Here is a 23,256-nt window from a genome sequence, read left to right on the forward strand (position 1 = left end):
CCGAGAGAATGTTGGGCTTCTAGACATTTCCATTTGGAAGTTTGTCTTCTTGGTACAAAATGGCCTACTGGGCAAAGAACTGCCCTTGCCTCAATGGCTGACAGTACAAATGTAATGCTATCTTTTCTGGACAAGCGGGACACAAGGAAAGTGACCACTGTACTCCACCAAGACAGGGTAAGATGGTCTTTCAGAATTCCTGTTTCTGAAAATGGTCTGTCAGATACTTTAGGCCTGTAGCCAATTTGAATGCATGAACAATGCTGAGAAACATTAGGTTACTGTCCAGGCTGCCAGCTGTCTCAGTCTACCCTCGCAAGATTCGCGAAAGTTGCTTGCATCCATCTACCATTTCTCAGGTACCATTATATTCCTTCTTAGGTCTTTGATGGGATTGAAGACTAGCAGTTATAGTTACAACTTAGTAGATAGAACATATTAAGTATTAGATTCAGGTTCTTTAGGATAGGACACCTTTTGGAATGATCTTTGTAACATGCCATTTACCTATGCTCTATACTTCTCTGGATTTTAGTATGTGTTTCTTGCTTGATATTGTTTGCATTGGTTGTAGTTCCATCTTATCTAGGTCATTATCCCTCATTATTCCTGGACAATATTTGATAACCATTCCTTTGTATATAGTCTTGTATTAGGTTAGAACTTTCTTATTTAGACAAAAAGGGGGAGATGTAGTGGGTAGCCATTCCAGCTTTGATCTGGAAGTTCCAACCCCCATTGAGACTTCAGCAACTGTCACGCCTACAAGGTGGGGCCAAGGGAGGCACCTGGGGACCCGAGATCTGGATTGGCGGGCGCTCTTGCCGTTCCAGGACCCTGGATAGTGGAGGTGGGCCAAGCAGAGCTCCAGAGAACACCGCTGGACTGTGATACACCTTCCCCAGACCCCGCGACCTACCTATCCCTTAATTTGTAAGTTACGCCATTAAATAAATCTCCTTTTAACTACGTGGAGTGGCCTTAATAATTTCACCAATACACCCTCGTGACTATTGCCAGTAGTCTGCGGTGGAGTCATCCTTGTGGATTCCTGGGAACCTTCCTAGAACTCTGTTTCTCCCTATTCCCATGGTGTCTTCATTTATCATGGTATCTTTCCTTGCTCTTCCACTCTGTCCCTGTTCCAACTTGAATCTCCCACTCATCTAAGTTCTCATTCCCCCATCTCTTTCCCTCCATTACCATCTCACCTCCAGTTTGCTCATGTAGATCCCATCCATTTCTCCATCATTGGGCAATCCATGAGCCCTTTCTATGGTCCTCCTTGCTAGCTAGCTTTCCTGGAGCTGGAGGTTGCAGTCTGATTATCCTTTGCTTTATATCTAGTATCCACTTATGAATGAGTACATACCGTTTGTCCTTCTGGGTCTGGGTTATCTCACTAAGGATGGTATTCTCTAGTTCCGTCCATTTGCCTGCAAATTTCAAGATGTAATTGTTTTTCTCTGCTGAGAAGTACTCCATTGTGTATATGTACCATATTTCTTTATCCATTCTTCAGTTGAGGGGCATCTAGGTTGTTTCCATGTTCTGGCTATTATGAATAACACTGCAATGAACATAGTTGAGCATGTGTCCTTGTGGTATGATTGAGCATTCCTTGCGTATATGCCCAAGAGTGGTATAGCTGGGTCTTGAGGAAGATTGATTCTCAATTTTCTGAGAACTCACCATATTGATATCCAAAGTGCCTGTATAAGTCTGTACTCCCACAAACAGTGAAGGAGTGTTCCCCTTGCTCTACATCCGCTCCGACATAAGCTGTCTTCAGTGTTTTTGATCTTAGTCATTCTGACAGGTGTAATATGGTATCTCAGTGTCATTTTGATTCACATTTCCCTGATGACTAAGGATGTTGAGCAATTCCTTAAATGTCTTTCAGCTGTTTGAGGTTCTTCTGTTGAGAATTATCTTTTTAGCTTTATAGCCCAATTTTTAATTGGACTGTTAGGTATTTTGATGTCTAGTTTCTTGATTTCTTTATATATTCTGGATATCAGCCCTCTGTCAGATGTGGGATTGGTGAGTGAAACTCAAAGTGATTCCACTAAAACCAGGAACAAGACAAAGTTGACCACTCTCCCCATATTTATTCAATACAGTACTTGAAGTTCTAGCTAAAGCAATAAGACAACAAAAGGGGATCAAATGGATAGAAATTGGAAAGGAAGAAGGCAAACTTTCACTATTTGCAGATGATATGATAGTGTACATAAATGATCCCAAAATTTCTACCTGGGAACTTCTACAACTGATAAACTCCTTCAGTAATGTGGCAGGATACAAGATTAACTCATAAAAAAATTGGTAGCCCTCCTATATACAAATGATAAAAGGGCTGAGAAAGAAATCAGAGAAACATCATCCTTTACAATAGCCACAAATATTATAAAATACACTGGGGCAACTCTACCTAAGCAAGTGAGGACCTGTATGACAAGAACTTTAAGTCTCTGAGGAAAGAAATTGAAGAAGATGTCAGAAAATGGAAAGATTTACAGGTTAGTTTCTTTAAAAAAAAAATACAAAAATGCATGACAATTTGTTAATTGTCTTCTATGATCAGTGATACTCATTTATTAATATTTGTGTGTTTAATTGAACACAGAAAATAAAAACTACATATATAAATATCATCCCAAGTAGAAATATATATATATATATATATATATATATATATATATATATATATGTGTGTGTGTGTGTGTGTGTGTGTGTGTGTGTGTGTATTCTTACTTTAGGTATATTAATAATTTTAAAAAATATATGATTTTTTAAAAATTATATAATTAAACTTAATTGTAATTTTAAATATAAAATTTAAAAATATGTACTAAAAGGAGCTAAGAGAGTATTTATGTGCATATAAAATTGAAATAAAGAATAAATAAATTTGAAAAGAAGGTGTAGATAGAGCAGTTCATCCAACAACATCAGAATGAAATTATCCTAAACATCTTACACAGCAAGATAAATAACAAAAAGAAAATGAACCTGCTCCTATGTGGATAGATCATAATGGTGTATATACAGAGAATATACACAGGATTACCATCAAAATCAAAATGAAATGAGTCATGCAGCTAAATGTAAATAACAAGTCATAAAGTCTCTAGAGAAAAATACAAGAGAATGTTTTCATGTCTTTGGAAGCATTAAAAAATGTTTTATTCTAATAACAATGAGCCATAAGAATATTTTCATGTAACTTCTGTTATACCAACTGACCAAAATGGGCAAATGCCATTAATATATCTACAATAATGATTGAAAGACTGTTAACAGGGAGAATTTCAGAATAAAAGCTTATAAAGTATTTTCAGTATTAACTTCACACACAATCACTAAAACTTAGAACTCAAATATGATAATAGAATCATAACATATTTTAATTCAAATAATACATGAGAGGTAATTCTTGAACAGGTAGGTATTCTAATTCCAGTTTCAGTAGTTGATTGCTGAAGTGTGAACTTGGATTATCAACTAAAAACCATGTGTTAGAACCATGTTTCAAAAGAAAGCACTTTTGGAGAGATGGGTCAATATTAAGAAGTAGAATGCAATGGGTGATATTTGATTTTTAAGCATGTGCCCTAGAAAGTGAAAATAACATACTCACATCTTCTTTCACTCTCCTTCCTTCTTCTTTGTGGTCAAGTTGTAAGCAAATGGGATCCACTTTGTGCACTAGAGGGTATGTATGCACAGGAGATGATCAAAACTGAAATGTATGTAAAGGATGCTTGTTCTTGGCTTAATAAGTCAGTACAGAAAGTTTTTCATAAATCAAATCCTGAAGTCTTATACTTCCCTTACATTATTATTACACAATTGTTACAAAAATATTATAACACATATAAAATACATTTTAAAATGTGCAATAACCCTGATGATTTCATAAATTTATTTACTTGAAATTTGGGAATGACATGTACTTTATTTCAAAAATCATTATTGAAATGTATAAACTTTAAGATTTGAGAACTTCAAATTTTTTTAAATATTTATTCTATTATTTATTTGAATATTTTTCATTTATTGAAAATAGATTATTTTCTCATACAATATATCTTAAATACAGTTTCCCCTCCTACTCCTCCTAATCCCTTCCTATTTTGCCTCCTCTCTGGTTCTACTGCTTTTCTGTCCTCATTAGAAAAACAGGCATCTAGGCAATAACAACCAAATATGACATTATAAAATATAATAAAATAGAAAGAAAACCATCACATTGAGGCTGGAGAAAGCAAGCCAACAGAAGAAAAAAGCCTCAAGTGTAGGCACAAGAATCAGAGACCCACTAATTCACACACTCAGGAGTCCCATAAAAATAGTAAGCTGAATGCTATGATATATGTGCAGAGGACTTGACGTAGACTCATGTATGCTTTATTTTTGCTACTTCAGTCTCTCTGAGCTCAACCAAGTCTTGTTCAGTTGACTCAGAGGGCCTTGTTATTTTCATATCCTCCATGCCCTCTGGATTGTACACTCTTTCAGCCTCCTCTTCATGGGTTCCCTGAGTTTATAAACTACTTAAAAAAATCTTTAGAAATTTCTTAATAATATAATTAACATATATGCAATTGAGTGATAGGACATCCTTTATAGGTACTATATATTTTAGATAGAGTGCACAGCTTTAACTTATTTCCTATAGCTTTGTTACAGGGAATGTTAATCTAGCCATTGAGTCATAGAACAAATATTCACCTTATACAACATATCCTAGGCATTGCAATTTCAGAATTGTGTCCATATGATACTTTTACTGTATAAACATATTAATATTTAAGAAGAAAATGCAACATCTAAATCTTTATAATTTAAAAAATATTTTCTTGTTAAATAGCTTACCATGATCATATGTCCTTCTTTAACCCAAAATACCAATTGTGAGAAGTTTAACTTTGCTGTTTATTTCATTTTCTGCAGAATAGGAAATTGTAGCAGATTATTTCAACCATTCTACGTTATCTATGATTCTGAGAATCAATAATTTATAGAAGTCCACAAAGAAGTAAAGTTTACCTTAACAGTTCACGACAGAAAAGTTGGACTTCATGAAACATGCCAAAATTTTAATATTTTATCATCTACTAATATCATTGCTCAATTACCCTGTTCTTTATGGTGCATTACTAGAAGACATTTGTAAATATTTATTTCAGAGTTATATTATATGTCATAAAACATTACTGGTATTTAGCTAAAATTTATCAGCTAGTGAGCTATGTGGATATTTAATATTAATTTTATAGTACTCATAATAAAATGTTCATTTAATAGGAAAATAGTTTATAAGACTATCTCACAATAAATAAAATATTGATTGAGGGGATGGGGGAGATAGATCAGCAAATAAAATTAAGTTATTGTTGGTAGCCTTATGACTTGAGTTTGGAGTCCTAGGACACACATAAAAGTCAAATACAATATCATGAATGTCTGTGATCTCAGCATGCTTGTAGAAGTGAATGACAGATAAAGGAGATTCTCAAGAAGCTCCCAGATCGAGTATCCTTATTAATACCCTCCAAAGACACTGTCTCACACAAGATGGAAGGAAGAGTGAGGACTAAAACACAAAGGTTGTCTGCCAACTTAGACATTACTAACTGCATCTGCAAAGAGAAGTCCTGCAATTTATTTATTGGCAATTTCATAGTCTTTATAAATGCTTTGTCTTAGTTAGTGTTTCTATTGCTACAACAAAACACCATGACCAAAAAGCAAATTAAGGAGAAAAAGGTTTATTTGGCATACACTTCTATATTTCTGTTCATCATTGAAGGAAGTCAAGACAAGATTCCAAGTAGAAAAGAACTTGGAGGGAGGAGCTGATGCCATGGGCATGGAGAGGTGCTACTAACCAGCTTGCTCCCCATGGCTTGCTCAATCTGCTTTCTTATAGAACCCAGGACTACCCAGGACCACCCAGGATCACCAGGCCAGGTACGGCATCACACATCAATCACTAATTAAGAAAATGCCATACAGCTAGATCATATGGAGGAATTTTCTTAATAATTGAGAATCTCTCCTTTCAGATAACTCTTACAATTATCAAGCTGACATAAGACTAGGCAGCACATGCTTCAAAGTTATTTACTCATGGGTCTTAAATAACAAAAGCAAACAGTAATTTTTGATTATATAGTATTTTAAAGTATATATACTTTAAACTTTATATTTTGGTTATTTTCAATTTTTAGTCATCTAAGTATTTATTGGAAATTAAGTCTTTCAATATAGTTGTGTAAATTTAAATAATTTTAAGTTTCATTGAAATATATATTGATAAATATACTTTGCATTTTATCTCTCTTATGAGATTTAGCCAATAAAAGAAAGTGATTAAAATCATGATGCAGAAATTTATTTTGATATCTCAAGTAAATTTTAGAAATGGTAGATCAAAATTATTATTTCTCCATTTCCATTTAATAAAAATGAATACACTTTTTTCAAAAACAAAGTCTCATAGTCCAAATACTTAAGTATCATTTCAGTCACATATTTAAAGAAGAGCAGATATAGTTTACAAGATATATAGTTAACTAGGTCTATAGGAGTATACTGGCAACCTAAAAGATGGAAGAAAGAATGAAATCCTTCATATTTCCTGTGATAAAATAATCATGTTTATTTGTAGAAGTAAATTGCAGGTGGCCATTATGAAGAAAATATCCCCAGGTGGGGGACATTATTACTTACTCATCCCAGACCCAATGCAGAAGCATAAGGATAATTCTGTCCATGCTAGAATTTACATGTTGTAACAATTATTTTTTAAAGTATGTACCAGGTGTTGAGAATATTGTCATGTACACTTTAAAGAGATTATTTTCTGAAGTTAATTGTGAGAAAAATGAATAAAAATCTCTACCCTTTACAACCATATCAGAAATCCTCAGCTTTTTTGTTATTAAAAAAACTCAATTAAAAAAATTATACTAAAACCTAAGGATAGACCAAAACTTGCAAGAAGGAAAAAATAAGAAAGTACAGATTGATAACAGAATAAGTCCTAGAGACAAAAGTGTGTGCCTTTTCCAGCTTGGTACTCAAGATCTTCATCATATACTCAAACATGTTCATGAGATCAGAGAACATTTCCTGCCCAGGCCTGAGGGAGAGGATGAGCAAGAAGCATATGATGAAATGAAATAATCCAGACCCTCCCTCCCTCAAACAAAAACCTTAAAGGAGAGGTGAATCCAGTGACACATAATAATAAAAATAACATTATACACAAATGTTCCTTATTAAGACATGCAAACTTGGCATCAACAAATACTATCTCACAGAAACCAGATTGTGCTCTGTGTGTATGTGTGTTATATAGCTGAAACAAAGTTGTACCAACATCAAAGCCATCAAAATAACCAATGTAATAAAAGAAATGATAAGAAAGATATTTTTTTCACAAAAGGAGAGGAAACGTGGACACATGATGAAGTAGAGCTGTTATAAAAGTTACAATGCTGACTTCTTTTATTCACTCTCACCTGTTATAGACAAAAAATATTTTCATTAAATTTGCATTACAGTGAAACAACTAGACAAAGCCACAGAAGAAAATGAGGGGAAGGGAAATATGTCTGTTCAAACTTACCAAATTTAAATATTGACTATATACTCTATGAGTAATAAAGCTATTAACAAAAAATGAAAATTAAAAAAAGATAGAATTGAAATCAAGAAATAAAACTGAATATAGAAAATCATATTTTAGATTTTATTTTGCCACCATTTTGAATGGTAAAATAAGTTAAATATAGCCACTATTACTAATTCTTTCTCTATTTTTTATTTTTAATATTTGAGAATTTGATATATGCATACAATGTGCCCTGATTAAATTTATGCCATTCATTCTCTTTTACTTCCTTCCCTGTACTGCACAACCTTTCTCCCTTCTAACTAACTTCATATGCTAAGTTTTTTAAATACTTTAATGATTCCACTTAGTCTTAGCTGTACTTTGTAGGGGTAGAACCACCTACTGGAACATGAATAGCCAATAGCCATGGGCCCTCACATGGGCCACACCCCTGAAGAAAACTGACTTTCTGTTCTCCTGCAGCATTCAATAGCCAATAGCTCCTAAGTAAGGTTGGGACTTCATGACTACTTCCCTATCTATTTTGGAATTTCGGCCGGCTTGATCGTGTACAAGTCTTATGCACCTAGTCACAGCAGCTATGATTTCGTATGTGTGACAGCCCTATAATCCATTAAATACTGTTTCATTGCAGGCCCACTAATTTGATTCTCACAATCTCTCTGCCCCATTTCCATGGTGATCTCTGAGCACTGGCGGAAGGGAATATGAAATAAATGATCCATTTGCAGCTGAACACTTCACAGCATCTTATGCTCTACAAGTTGGCCATTGTGAATTTTGTATTACTCACCATTCACTGAAAAATGCTTCTCTGCTGAGGGCTGAGAGATGAACTGATCTATGGGTATAAAGGTAAGAGGCAGGGGACAGTTTAAAATTATGACCATTCAGCGGAATAACAATAAATATGTTCTCACCTAAAGCTGATGATCCACCCACTACTGGGGTTTGGACTCAATAAACAGCACCCTGCATGAGTTCTGTTGGCGAAGCCAACTTTAAGTTCAAACAGAAAGTGGCTGGTTAGTCCCATAGCATTCATGTCACTAGCACACCAGTGGTGATATTGTGACAGACCACTTGTTCTTACAGCTTGCAGGGCTCATAGTTGGATCATAAAATCAATTACTTTTCTTCCTCCATAGCATGCATTGAATCTTCTAGAACTTTGCAAGGTTGTAGGTAGGAATGAAACTTCTTTCTGGGTACCTGTTTATTTTCTTCATGTGCTATTTTAGTATGTAATCATTGAAAATAATACTAGGCTACAGAAGAACGTTTTCAGATAATATATAATGTGCTTTAACCATAGCCTTCCTGTTTCTACCCTACAACCAACTCTTGTACAAACCTGTTTCAGTGGCTCTGTATAAAAGACTCATTCAAAAACACCGTGTTTTGAGAGATGAGACATTGTTTCACAAACTTCAGGAAGGATTAGAGGTTTCTACATTAGGAAAAAATTTGAGTTTCCTCTTTCATTAAGGTAAGAAGAGTAATTGAAGTGTATTTCCTTTAAGATGTAGAGTGACACTGAGATTCTACCAACTTTGGTGTTGTGTTAATCTTTTTGTTATTGTTTTCACAGTCAAAGCATATATCGTTGTTGTGAGTTCCATGATAAATGGTACTTGTGAAAAATTGGGTTGTTCTGTTCTGCCAATAAATAGGGTATTAAATGTTACTAATTCAGGGGTCAGATATGACCATGTCAGTTTGGCTTATAAAGCCAGATTTTCCTATTAATCTTAAGCACTATAAATTTATCTGTTTCTCTCATTCATTTTACCTCTAAATCAGTTCCACATAAAAATGAAATAAACATGTTTCTCTGCCTTTGAAAATTTCAGTGCACACATTGTCTACTATATAGCCTTATAATAAATGACAACTTTGTGTCTCTAGGATTTCAAAGCATATCTAAATGTCTGGTAGCTAAAATGAATATTGATTTCTTAGGTTGTTATTGGCATCTTATATAGACATGGGGACCTAACAAACAAAGTTAACATTAGCCCAGGACCTACCAATATTAAAAAATCAAGTTTCATAAGTTCCACAGCACTCACAATACGTAATCAATATCAACTTGGCCTGGGATCTGAAAGTGTTAGGGGGCTCCATCTGGAAGCAAAGAGCTTAACCAGAGTAAACAGTAAGAGCACGTGGGAAACAGACAGCAACTGATAACTAATACAACTGTGCATTAAGACTCTCTCTGCTGAATTCCTTTAGACATTATTATGCTTTACCTCATTGGCCTAATGAACATCATGTTTTCTAGGCACACTGACTGCACCTGAAGATCACCACACATAAGCAATCCTCATTCTTGTTGCTAGAGTTTTCCTGCCTGGCCCACAGGCAGGACAAATCTTTATCACCTGCCAGTCCCACAGCCTCAGACCCGACCAAGTAAACACAGAGACTTATATTGGTTACAAACTGTATGGCTGTGGCAGGCTTCTTGCTAACTGTTCTTATATCTTAAATTAATCCATTTCTATAAATCTATACCTTGCCACACGGCTCGTGGCTTACCAGCATCTTCACATGCTCTTTGTCATCGTGGCGGCTGGCAGTGTCTCTCTGACTCAGCCTTCCACTTCCCAGCTTTATTCTCCTCTTTGTCCTGCCTATACTTCCTGCCTAGCCAATGGCCAATCAGTGTTTTATTTATTGACTAATTAGCAACACATTTGCCATACAGAACATCCCACAGCACATTCTGACTTTGTGTGTGTGTGTGTGTGTGTGTGTGTGTGTGTGTGTGTGTGTGTGTGTGTTCCTTCTTTGGGTTATGTTGGTGTGAAATTATTTATTGCCTGTAATTTTGTAGGTGTAAAATACCTGCTTGGGTTGGAGTTTTGCTCATAGTACCTACTGGATTTGTGGACACATATTATTTAAATTTTACTTTATCATGGAATATCTTGTTTTCTCCATCTGTGGCATTTCAAAGTTTTGCCTGATGTAGTAGTCTGAGCTGGCATCTGTGGTCTCTTAGAGTCTGCAGCACACCTGTCTAGGTCTTTCTAGCTTTTAGAATCGCCGTTGAGAATTTGGATGTAATTCTAATATGTCTGCCTTTATATGCTATTTGGCCATTTCTCTTACAACTTTTAATGTTATTTTTTGTTCTGTGTATTTAGTGTTTTGGTTTTTATGTGGTAAGGGGTCTTTTTCTGATTCAATCTATTAGGTGTTTTATAATCTTCTTATACCCTTATAGGCATGTCTTCCTTTATGTTAGGATGATTTTCTTCTATAATTTTGTTAATATTTTATGGGCTCTTAGCTGGGAATCTCATCTTCTATTCATATAATTCTTATGTTTAGTGTTTTCACAGTGTCCCTGATTTCCTATATGTTTTGTGTTAGGTATTTTTTTTAGATTTAACATTTTCTTTGACTGATGAATCTATTTCTTCTATTGTGTCTTCAATGCTTGAGATTCTCTCTTCCATCTCTTGTATTTTGTTGATGATGCTTGCATCTGTAGTTCCTATTCACTTACCTAAATTTTCCAATTCCAGAATTCCCTCAGTTTGTGTTTTCTTTATTGTTTCTATTTCCATTTTCAGGTCTTGAAATAGTTTTATTTGCTTCCTTTAACTGTTTCTTTCTTTTTTTCTTTTCTTGGTTTTCTTGACATTCTTTAAGGGATTTATTGATATACTCCATTTTTTATTGTCTTTTCCTTGATTTTCTTAAGGGATTCGTTCATTTCTTCTTTAGGACCACTATCATCATCATAATATAAACTTGGTTTTGTTTTTAAGGTCTCTTTCAGTCACTCACCTCTTGGTCCAATCAGAACTGGCAGATTTTGTGTCTCAGGTATCTGCTGAGTTCACAGGGAGATGAATGGGTTTGGGGCATGGAGTGGGTCTTATAGATTGCAGGGTCTGATGGGGGGTTGTTGGTGGGGATGTCTGCATGAAGGAGTCTTCTATGCAGGCCTGCACCTGGGGCAGCCATGAGTGGTAGTAGGGTAGACAGGTCTCTAGGGCTGGGAGAAGAGATACTCACCTATTGGTCCAATCCCATTACATTTTTTAGACTGGCAATATTTAGTTTTACCCTAGGATCTGGGCTATCAAGTCTCTGGATCTTGGTCATTCCAGCAGTGTCAGATATGGGCTCCATTGTCTTAACTTATTTTCCAGGTAGTATATCATTGTGGATCAAAGTGTACCTAGATTAGTGTTTCTCTTTTGATAGTCTGCAGGTGACTTATAGTACCAAAGACACTAAAATGTAGGGATGTAAGTTCAACAATGATGCCTTTTTGTGAAGAGCTACCTATTGTCTTGGCAAAAGCCTGGATTGCTGGGCGATTTCCATGCAACCCTTTAACCAACAACTAAATTGGATGTAACCCACTCCCAGTACTGAAAGCTTTATTTGGTGACAAGAGATTGCAAGTTGTGACTGTTTCTCTCATTGTTTGGAGACTATATTTGAATTGCTTTTATATACTTTAGGATGTTTCTTCTGTGCTAGCTTTCCATATATCAGAGCTTACGGAACACCATGGAAGAGGAAGCATAAAGCATTCAAGAGCCAGAGGGCATGGAGGACACCAGGGGACCAAGACCCAACAAATCAACTGAGCAAAGTTCATATGAACTCATAGAGACTGAAGCTGCAAGAACAAGAACTACATGGGTCTGCTCCAGGTCCTCTGAATATAATGTATAGTTTTCTGTTTAGCGTTTTTATGGGACTCCTGAGTGAGTGAACAAGTGGGCCTTTGATTTTTATGTCTTCTCTTGAGGATTTTTCTCTTTCCGTTGATTTGTCTTGTCCAACCTCTATTTGATAGTTTTTGTTTTATCTTATTGTATTATTTTATTTTATTTTGTTATGTTTTGTTGTTATCTCTTAGAAGCCTGTTCTTTTCTAAGGAGAGACAGAAAAAGAGTGAGTCCTTACAGGAGGGGAGTTGGGGATGAACTGGGAGGAGTATAGGGAGGGGGAACTGTAATCAAGATGTATTCTATGAGAAAAAAATCTGTTTTCCGTAGAGAGTAGAGGGAGAGGAAACCATAATCAGGATATATTATAAGAGGGAAAAAACTATTTTCATGCAAAGGAAACAAAAACAAAAGAAGAATGAAGATCTAAAAATTTGAAAGAATGAAAAGCAGAAGATGGATAGAAATATCTTTGTAAGTTTTTCCCCTTTGAAATACTATATTATGTTTATTGAGTTGCATAAATTGAAATCCTTGCATCATTACAATGTTTGTAATATGTACTTTGATAAATAAATAAATATATATATATATATATATATATATATATCCTTCATATGTTGTTGGATTCATTATGAAGTATTATATTGATTAAATCTTTCTTCAGGTAAATACATATTTACCCAGAGAACTCTGTTGGCTGCTGCTTCTAGCAACAGTCTTCAAATTTTCAGTGGACTCTGTGATTCAGTTTTATTCAGTCATTTCACTGAAAACTGATTTATTCTTTGCCTACTAAGCTTATCATTCTTTGAATTTCACCACTCCCAAATGATGTGGCTTCTTATTTGACAAGAATATATCCACTGTTTTTCAATATATAAACAGTAACAATCTGACTCATAAATGCATTGCTCTTTAGTATTCAGCAAATGTCCCTTTCTCTTGGTCCACAGTGGGCAGCCCGTTCCCAAAGTCATTCCATAATTTGATTTCCATATATGTTTGTGCAGTTATTAACTTTGGCTGCAGCATGGTTCCTTGTCTCTCTTCACTATAGAAAATCCAAGCATCCTCTACTATATGAAATAGATATCCCACAATGTCATTTATATAATTCTACCATTCAGATATCTTTTAAATAATATATATTATGTTTCATGCCATAAATCTAGCTTTGTACTACAGGACTCTTCAATAAAGTTATAGGAAACACTAGTTTTAACATAATTAATACCCAATTACATGTTTGAAACTATCATCACTATGAATAAATACTTGGCATTAATAGCTTAAGTGAGAAGTGTTTGTTTACCTCATGGTTTTAAATAAATCAAGGGTGGTTTGACTTAATGACCTTGTGAATAACATTATAGCAGTGAGAGAATATACCTGAGGTTCTTATTAGAATGGTGGAGAGGAAGTATAAAGCAAAGAAGGGCAGACGATAGCTGTAGTGGGTAGCCATTCCAGCTTTGATCTGGAAGTTCCAATCCCCATTGAGGCTTCTGGTCCCGCCTACAAGGTGGGGCTGAGAGAGGACTCTGAAGACCCGAGATCCAGATGCACTGGCTCTCTTGGTTCCTGGACCCTGGAAGCTGAAGGTAGACCTAGCAGAGTTCTCCAGAGAACACTGCCGGACTGCACCTTTCCCAAACCCTGTAGCATATCCCTTCACTTGTAAGTTACCCCACTAAACAAACCTCCCTTTTAACTACGTGGAGTGGCCTTAATAATTTCACCAATACATAGCCTTCATAGAATTGCCCTGGTGACCTATACTCTCTAACTTGAACGCACTTCTTCATGTTCCTAGAGCCTCCATAATCACACTACCCTCAGTCACTAAGAATTCAACTTAGGAGCCCATGGGACACACCACAGCTTCAAGCCATGTCTTTCCCCAATGCTGCTGATTCCTGTGCAAGTTTCTAATGCTACTGATTTTCCAGGACCTGAATAGGAGATGTGGTGGTATTGTGTTCCCCAAAATATTGTGTACCTTAATAAACTTATCTGGGGTCAGAGAACAGAAAAGCCACAAGATACTTAGGCTAGAAAATGTTAGAACACGCCTTTAATCCTAGCATTCCAGAGACAGAAAACCCTGTGGATCTCTGTGAGTTCAATGCCACATTGGAAACAGCCAGGCATGGTGATACATGCCTTTAATCCCAGAAAGCAGCCTTTAATCCCAGGGAGTGGTGGTAGAAAGCAGAAAGGTTTATAAGGCATGAGGACCAGAAACTAGAAGCATTTGGCTGGTTATGCATTTGGCTGGTTAAGCATTTGGCTGGTTAAGCGTTCAGGCTTCTAGCAACACAGTTCAGCTGAGACCCATTCTGGATGAGGACTTAGAGGCCTCCAGTCTGAGAAAACAAGACCAGCTGAGGATCCGGCAAGGTGAGGTAGCTGTGGCTTGTTCTGTATCTCTGACCATCCAGCATTTCACCCCAATAACTGGCCCCGGGTTTGATTTTATTAATAAGAACTTTTAAGATTCATGCTACATCTGGCACCCCACGTTGGGCGCCAGATATTGGTGTAATTATTATGGCCACTCCACATAGTTAAAAGGAGATTTATTTAATGGCATAATTTACAAGTTAAGGGATAGGTAGGTCGCGGGGTCTGGGGAAGGTGTATTGCAGTCCAGCAGTGTTCTCTCGAGCTCTGCTTGGCCAACCTTCACCATCCAAGGTCCCGGAACCAAGAGAGAGCACCGCCCATCCAGATCTCAGGTCTCCAGGCATCTCCCTTGGCCCCGCCTTGTAGGCATGATGGTTGCCGAGTCTCAATGGGGGTTGGAACTTTTAGATCAAAGCTGGAATGGCTACCCACTACAAGGAGATGCTGGTTAGACCTGTCCCATGAGATGAATCATTTCTGCTCACCACTAAGTGTTTATGTAATTAGTATTCTTCATCTTTAAGCTTCTGTAAATTTTACTATTCAAGTAAGTAGAAAAGAAACTTTCCTAATTGTAACCAATTAAAGACCATCCTTAAAAAGATGAGTGCAGCCAGGCGGTGGTGGCGCACGCCTTTAATCCCACCACTTGGGAGGCAGAGCCAGACGGATCTCTGTGAGTTCGAGGCCAGCCTGGGCTACCAAGTGAGTCCCAGGAAAGGCACAAAGCTACACAGAGAAACCCTGTCTCGAAAAACCAAAAAAAAAAAAAAAAAACAGATGAGTGCTCTCTTATCCAAGTTGTCCTAAGCAAATGCTAAACAGCAATAGGTAAAGGGTTAAAGGCTGACATGTACAGTTGTTCAGCATAGAATACATGATATTGCCCAAGACATAATGCAGTAGTGCCATTCATTTTCAATCTGATATTTTACTGTTACAGATTACTCACACATGCCAGTATTTGAGGAAAGTATGCTACCATTGTACATTATTACTTTGGTTGCTGCAACAGATCCGAAGCAAATCCTTCTTCTATAATAGTCATATTCATCTGTATGTGTTCAGAGCATGAGTAATATGAGGATCATAGTGTGGGTGACATTTTTATGAAAGGTTTTATAATATACGTGAGAATCCTCACATTAGCTATAGCTCATCCAGGTAAATTCTATCAGCATATCTACATCATAAAGGCACCTACAAAGGTAAGTCAAAGGAAGAAAGAATTGAGGTCAGATTCACTACATTTTAGTAGCATTTTTTCTAGTTTTGTATACATTTATTGTAACAAATTGTAAGACTGGTAAATAATATTTGGATTAATTCAGAAACATTGTATTAGTTGCAATGAATTAATCTGCAAGTTTATATATGAGTGATTATTTTTCAAACTTATAAAGTACCGGTATCTCATAGAGAATGCAAGCTCAAAATTGTACCGTATTTAAGCCTACGCTGGAAATAAAAGACTTAGCAAGTTATGTAATACAGAAATGTTTGCAATGGATCAATTGAAGTGTGAATGTTGACTAGAACAAGAGACTAAACTAAAGAAAAAATGAGAATTGTACAAACAGTGTTGTTTATTTAGGAATCAGAAAGTAGAACTGAGAGCTATTTCATACTCATCTAAAAGAAACATGACATGCATGACAGCTCAAGCCAATAGCACTTTCACTCAAGGAGTTGACACAGGAGGGTTGTCTGAGGTTGAAGTTTACCTAGACTCCAAAGTAAGATTGTTTTAAAAAAAATCAAAATAATTGAGTGAATGAGTAAACAAATGAATATATATTAAAAATCAAATAAAACCAGATTCTGTTTAGGTCACAATTATTAGAGTTTAAATGTAAAGATAATATAAAGTCTTAAAATTCTATAAAATTTATCATTATATAAGAGTTTTTCCATAGTTAGAAATAGTTCATCTTGCTTGAAAACCACTTTTAATTTTGCTATATCTCTACTAGGAGTATGTCTCAATATGCATGTTTTAAGAAACATGTAACTGGGAGCAGTGGTGGCACACACCTTTAGTCTCAACACTCGGGAGGCAGAGCCAGGCAGATTACTGTGAGTTCGAGGCCAGCCTGATCTACAGAGCAAGATCCAGGACAGACACTAAAGCTACACAGAGAAACCCTGTCTTGAAAAACCAAAAGAAAAAAGAAAAAAACCATGTAACCAAGAATGAATATACTAATACTTAAAGTCAAGTAAATTAAAATCCAAATTACAAAAGTGTTGTAATATATCCAATTGAAACTACATTTAATATGAGATAAGTATGTTGAACAATGGATTATGAATCCAAATGGCAGTATAGATTTTGAAGCCTTAAAAATGTACTTAATGCTTTTTTTCCCCAACAAATGTGAAATTCATTTAAGCACATAATACAACCATCTAGAAATATTTATTGAAAGGAAGCCATAAAATAACCCAGCAGACAGGATGATTCATCTCATTGTTAATGTCCATCTGTCACTGACCTCCCACCTTATTCCCCACAGCATACGTGAGTGAAGCCATTGCTTCTGATGCTGGTAACGTCAAACTTATGAGCTACAAAGACCAATGATCAGCTCCCTTCCAGTCTCTGGTAGAAGTAGTGATGCCTTTTGGAGAGAAGTGAATTATTGTTTTTGTTGTTGTTGAAAACAGATTCTTCTCTCATACAACAAATCTTGATTTAAATTTCTCCTCCCCCTACTCCTCCCAGTTCTTCCCTGCCTCCTCTCTTCTGCTCTCTGGATTTCATTAGAAAAATTCATTCTCTTTCTATCTCTCATTAGGAAAAAAAACCAGAATTCTAAGAGATAACAAACAAAATTGACAAAAAAAATACATTTCATAGTGAAGTTATTCACAGCAACCCAACAGAAGGAAAAGTTTCCCAAGAGCAGGAAAAAGAGCCAGGTGGTGGTGGCACACGCCTTTAATCCCAGCACTCAGGAGGCAGAGGCAGCCTGGTCTACAGAGTGAGTACCAAGAGGGTCAGGGGTACACAGAGAAATCCTGTCTCAAACAAACAAACAAAAAACAAAAAAAAAAAATAGAGCAGGAAAAAGAGACAGAGACCCACATGTTCTCATAGTCAGGAGTTCCTTTAAAAATACTAATATATATGGAGATGTGAGGCATAGTTGTGTGTGTGTGTGTGTGTGTGTGTGTGTGTACATGTGTGTGTCTGTGTCTGTCTGTCTGTCTGTCTATGGGTATGCATGTGTTCACTCATGAGTAAATATACATACAGAGGCTAGAAGAGGATATTAGATTCCTTAGATTTGGAGTTACATATCATTACAAGCTACCTGACATGGATAATGTGAGAGAAACCCAGATCCCCAGCAAACCACTATACATTTGCTGTCAAATGAGCCATCGTTCTAGCCTCTGAAGTATGGTACTAGGTACATAAGCATAAGATGGACTTCTATCACAGATCTCCTCTCCAAGTACCTGTAGTTCTGGCAGTGCAAAGGAAAAACACTCTAAAGCACTGTTGTCGAATCAGTTTTCTGAGAGTTCCTGGAAAGCATAGGTCACCACTTTACAAAGCAATTACACAGGACTGTTTCCCCTTAGCAGGTAGTATACACAAGCCAGGTAACCGAGGGCTTGCAGCAGCGGAAGAAGTTATGTTTGCTCTCATTCCTTGTCATACATCAGGAGAATTTATTTCCTGCCTTTGCATTCTAAACCAAGAAGATTTAAAGGTCTTGATTCCCAGAGGAAGACCTCTTCTACTAGTCAACAGAAGAGGAATTAAACTTTAAGCTATGGCCTCTACCCAAATATCTGGGCATTTCGCCAAGGGACCAGCAGGAGAGAAAAGAAGACATCATCCTGGCAGGTTATTGACTCTGAGCATCAAGAGGAACTACAGCTGCTCTTACACAGCAGGGCAGGGAGAAACATGCTTAGCATGCTGAATATCATGGCAGTATTGTGTTGATGCCATACCACAAACCTACTCTTTTCATATATATTATACACATATAATGAAGCTATGATACAAATCACAGTATGGGAAATGGGCTCTCCCAAGACACAGAGAGAGTATGCATGTTTGGTCACTGCACAAAATAAGCCTTAACTATTGGTGAATTAAATGCAAAATTGATATGAAGGAACAGAGGAGCAACTGGGATTTAGAGTCAAGCAATTAGAACAAACAGCAGTTTTTGTCAAACATTATATACTTTTTTGTTTCTTTAGATAATAGACAAACTAGATTGTATGAGAAGACTATTTTTCAACAAAGTACTGAACATTTTAATAAAGCACAACTAGGTTCATGTGGTGGTACAGAGAAGCTGTAGTGAATGTCACTTATGGGCCACATGTGACAATTAAAGAGATGGGATTAACTGTCTTTTGTCATAGTCTCCTGGACACATCAGAGGTCACATGCCCACAGGATGCACATGATGATAGTTTTTTCTTTCTTTTTTATTGAGAGTAACTCCAATTTCAGCAAATGAGAAAGCTAAATTTTGATAGTAATTCTACTGATATAACGAATGTTGAATGCTGTACTGGTTTACTTTGGATTGAGTAATACATTATGAAAATTTTCAAAGTCATTTTGTAATAAAAGAGTTTGTTTTAAGTATCAGGGTTAAGAACATCATATTCGAATATGGTGCATTGACACAGCGAGTACTTTGAACTGAATGAGATTGGAAAGGTGTCAAGGATGAATACTTGGACCTTTTTCCACCCTTCTTATGTCCCATCTTTCTTCTCCTCACAGTGTACCATACTAACTGAAACCACTTTCCTCATTGCATCTTTATATTTATTCTCATTCTTCAGTCAACCTAAGTAGAAAAGTGCATTTTTTCCTGGGGATTTGTGTATTCATTCCAGAAGTATATATTTTGTAAAACTTTGATTAAATATATGTGTTATGTGTTCTCATTTTAATCTGTTTCTCTAAACATATTGCCTATAACCCTTGTCATTGTGAGGAAAATAAGTGGTATATTTTATCTAAAAAATAAATAAATTGTTATGACATAAATCAATAAATGCAAGCAAAATGTTCGAGTTTCTTTATTAAATCTGTAGCATTACACACACATTCTCCTCTAGTACATTTTAAATATCCTAATTAAATCTTCTCACATATAAACTTTTTTTAAATGTCAAGTACTCACTGAGGCTTTACCAAGCCCATTATAGTTAGAATTCTTCTGAAAACTACAGTGCTTATTATTGATCTGGTAGAATAAAGAACACAAAATATTTATAATTTGACTATACTTTAATATTCATTAAAATATATGTAAAATAGTAAAAACCTCATGGATTATTTTCATTTTAGTTATTCCAATAAAGCAAAATCAATAATATTGCTATTAGAAGAGTACAGATATTTTATGGAGATTGATGCCAAATATCCATCAAGGACATTATGGAAGAATTCACTAGAGGCCTTGCTCATCTAACTTTGATGAATGAGACAGATTTTATCAGGACAACACAGAAAGCATTAAAGAAAAACCTGCATAGCTGGTTTTAATACAGATTAATCCCTTCCCTGATGTTTGTGAGACAGACTAGACAAGACCGGAACTGAGCTCTCTTCAGCTTGGAGGTAAGGAGTGACAGTGTTGATGTCTGACCTGCTTGACATCACTTGAAGTGTGGTCCATCCCTAACTTGCACATATTTTGCTTCTTATGTAGCACTTGTGGTATATTCCCATTCCTGACCCAACCAGCTGCCTTCTGGTTTCCCAAGCTCTCTATTGCCCTGTTTGTTCTTCCTAATAACCCTTTCTGTCAGTCTAGGAAATAAAATTCAAGTCATTTACATCTATTTTCCTTCCTACTCCCAATTTGATTTGCTACATTTAGTGACTTAGATAAAATCTGTAGGCAAAATTCTTCTCAATGAATGCTTATCGCATTATTGTTATTCCTGCTCAACTTTTTTCTTGGTTTCACAGGCATTTTTTTTTCTTTGAGAGACTCATCTTTCCTCTAAATGGTTATAATAAGTATTCTCAGAAAGAAGACAGAAATTTGATATCAGGGAGTCCACATTAAATAACCTTCCTGCTATGGCATTCTTAACAACTTCATATGTTTGGGGATTTTATATTCATGGAATGGTGGTTAATGAATAAGTCCATTTTATGGGTTGTTGAAAAGAGCCTCATATCAAAAAAGTCATAAGAAATCAATCTAAGTATCCCCTTGTTCAAGCACTACATACTCTTGATTTAGCAAAACAAATAATTGCCAGACCAGAGTAATGAAAGGGAGATAGCAGAGTTTGAGGAGGTTGGAGCATGTGGGGAAATCAGGAGAAAAGTGTTGGACAAACAGCCATGAGGAAGGCATGCTAGAGAGGAGGACTTAAGTCACTGGATTCTTCTTTCAAAGGTATATTAAAGGCCTCTTGCCGTGATTGTTGACTACCTTGTATGATACATTCTTTCCTAAATATATCTAATGAAGCATTTGCCTCTAGATTTCAATGCAATCTTTATTTCTTTGCTGTTTTTGCTCTGGTTGTTACTGTTTTCTGTTTGTTTTGAGACAGAAACTTGCTTTGTTGCCAAGAATGGTCTCAAACTCACCTTAAGGTGATTTTCTGCTTTAGCCCCCGAAGTACTAGGATTTCTGGAAGGCATCATTGCTCTGGATTCACTCTGATCTCTTCTTTCAAAGATCTAACTGTAAAACTCTCATAGGCTCATGAGGACTTTTTCCTAAATTCTCATAGCTATTCACTTCACTCATTAAGCTCATTAGCTCAGTTTCGTAGCTAACAGCTCTAATGGAAGTCTACTTGTATTTTCAAACTGTGAGGCTTCTAATGGAGCAAGTTACAAATTAGAAAACTTGGAATACATTTCAGCTTTGCTCTCTCCTAGTTTGTGGACTAAACCATGTAATTTTGTGAAAATAAATTCTTCTGATATTGGAACTATAAAACTATAAAATCAAATATAGTATTTTGGCTACAAAAAGTTATTAAATTATGCTACGTTGTATATGCGCAAGAGCATAGACCTTAACAAAATAATCTTTTAAACAATAAACCATTACTTAATTTACCTTAAATATTCATTTTAGTTTTATTTGTGTGTATCTGAGTTTGTTTGTGAGTATGTGCCTATGAGTACAGGTGCATGTGTAGGCTAAAGGCATGGATATCCCTTCATCTGAAGTTATGGAAGACTGTGAGCAATTATTTGTGAGATATTATCTGATCTTTATTTTTCAAATCTTGGAACAGTAAGTGAGAGAGTAAAGAATAACATAAAAACCATTCTATGGGAATTTGAAGATATATCACAGCAGTTAACAACTCTAGATGCTCTTTCCGAAGTTCCCGGGTTGATTGTCATCACCCACATTGTAGCTCACAACCAACTGTAATTCCATTTCCTTGGGAATTCAATGCTCTTTTCTGGATCCACCTGCAACAATCATGTGGTATACAGGGACATGTGCAGGCAGAATATCTATACATGCAAAATAAAATAAAAATGAAAATATTGTGCATAGAAGTAGAGGGGACAGAAGAGCAGAAGGGAGGAGAGAGAAGGGAAATAGAGAGGAAATGCAAGGGTAAAGAAGGGGCAGAATTTGGGCTAGGAAGATGGCCCAACAGTAAAGAACACTTGCTGCTCTTCCAAAGGACTAAGTTTAGTTCCCAACACCTACTTTTGGTGCTTCACAATCTTCTGTAGCTCCAGAAGGCGTTTAGCCTTCACATGCAGCTGTACTCATAGGCGCATACCTTCACACAGACACAAACACAAATACACACAATTAAAATAAAATAAATACTTAAAGAAAATAAATGTAATGGTTTATTGTTTTATAACTATATGAAATAGCATATAATAACTGATTGTTCTAAATGGGAGTGTGATGTGTTCACTAGAATATACTGTGGCAAAGTGAGCCACTGGGCAAGAAAGTGCTCTTGCCTAGACTGCTGACAGTATGCTGTCCAAATTGGGCAAGCAGGACACAAAGGAAAATGACTACTGAATTTTGCCAGGACAAGGCAGGACAGCCCTTCAGAATATCCTGCTTCACAGAAAAGTCTCTCAGATATGCTAGGCCTGTAGGCCAAAGATGGGTGCCCCAACATTCCAGAGGAACCTTGGGTGACTGTCCAGGCAGCCACATGTTTCTGTCATTTCTTACATTTTTTTTGGAAGTCGTTTGCATGTACTTCCTGCTTACTCAGAATATATTATTTCTTTCTTGGGTTTCTGATAGTGTTGAAGACTTTATAGTTATAGTTTTCCTTGTTACCAGATTCATAAAAGTAACTGACTAAAGAAATGTAAAGTGTATAAGTCTAAGAGACATAAAAAATAGTTTTTGGTAATAAAAGTTAGAATAGTAAGTGAGTTAGGTACTACCTTTTGGACTCACCAAAACAGGATAGATAGTGGAGTATTTTCTCTGAATTTGTCAAATGTTTATGGACTAGACATTGTTGATGTATTTA

The sequence above is a fragment of the Peromyscus eremicus genome, chromosome 12 (assembly GCF_949786415.1).
Source record: "Peromyscus eremicus chromosome 12, PerEre_H2_v1, whole genome shotgun sequence".
NCBI classification, from domain to species: domain Eukaryota; kingdom Metazoa; phylum Chordata; class Mammalia; order Rodentia; family Cricetidae; genus Peromyscus; species Peromyscus eremicus.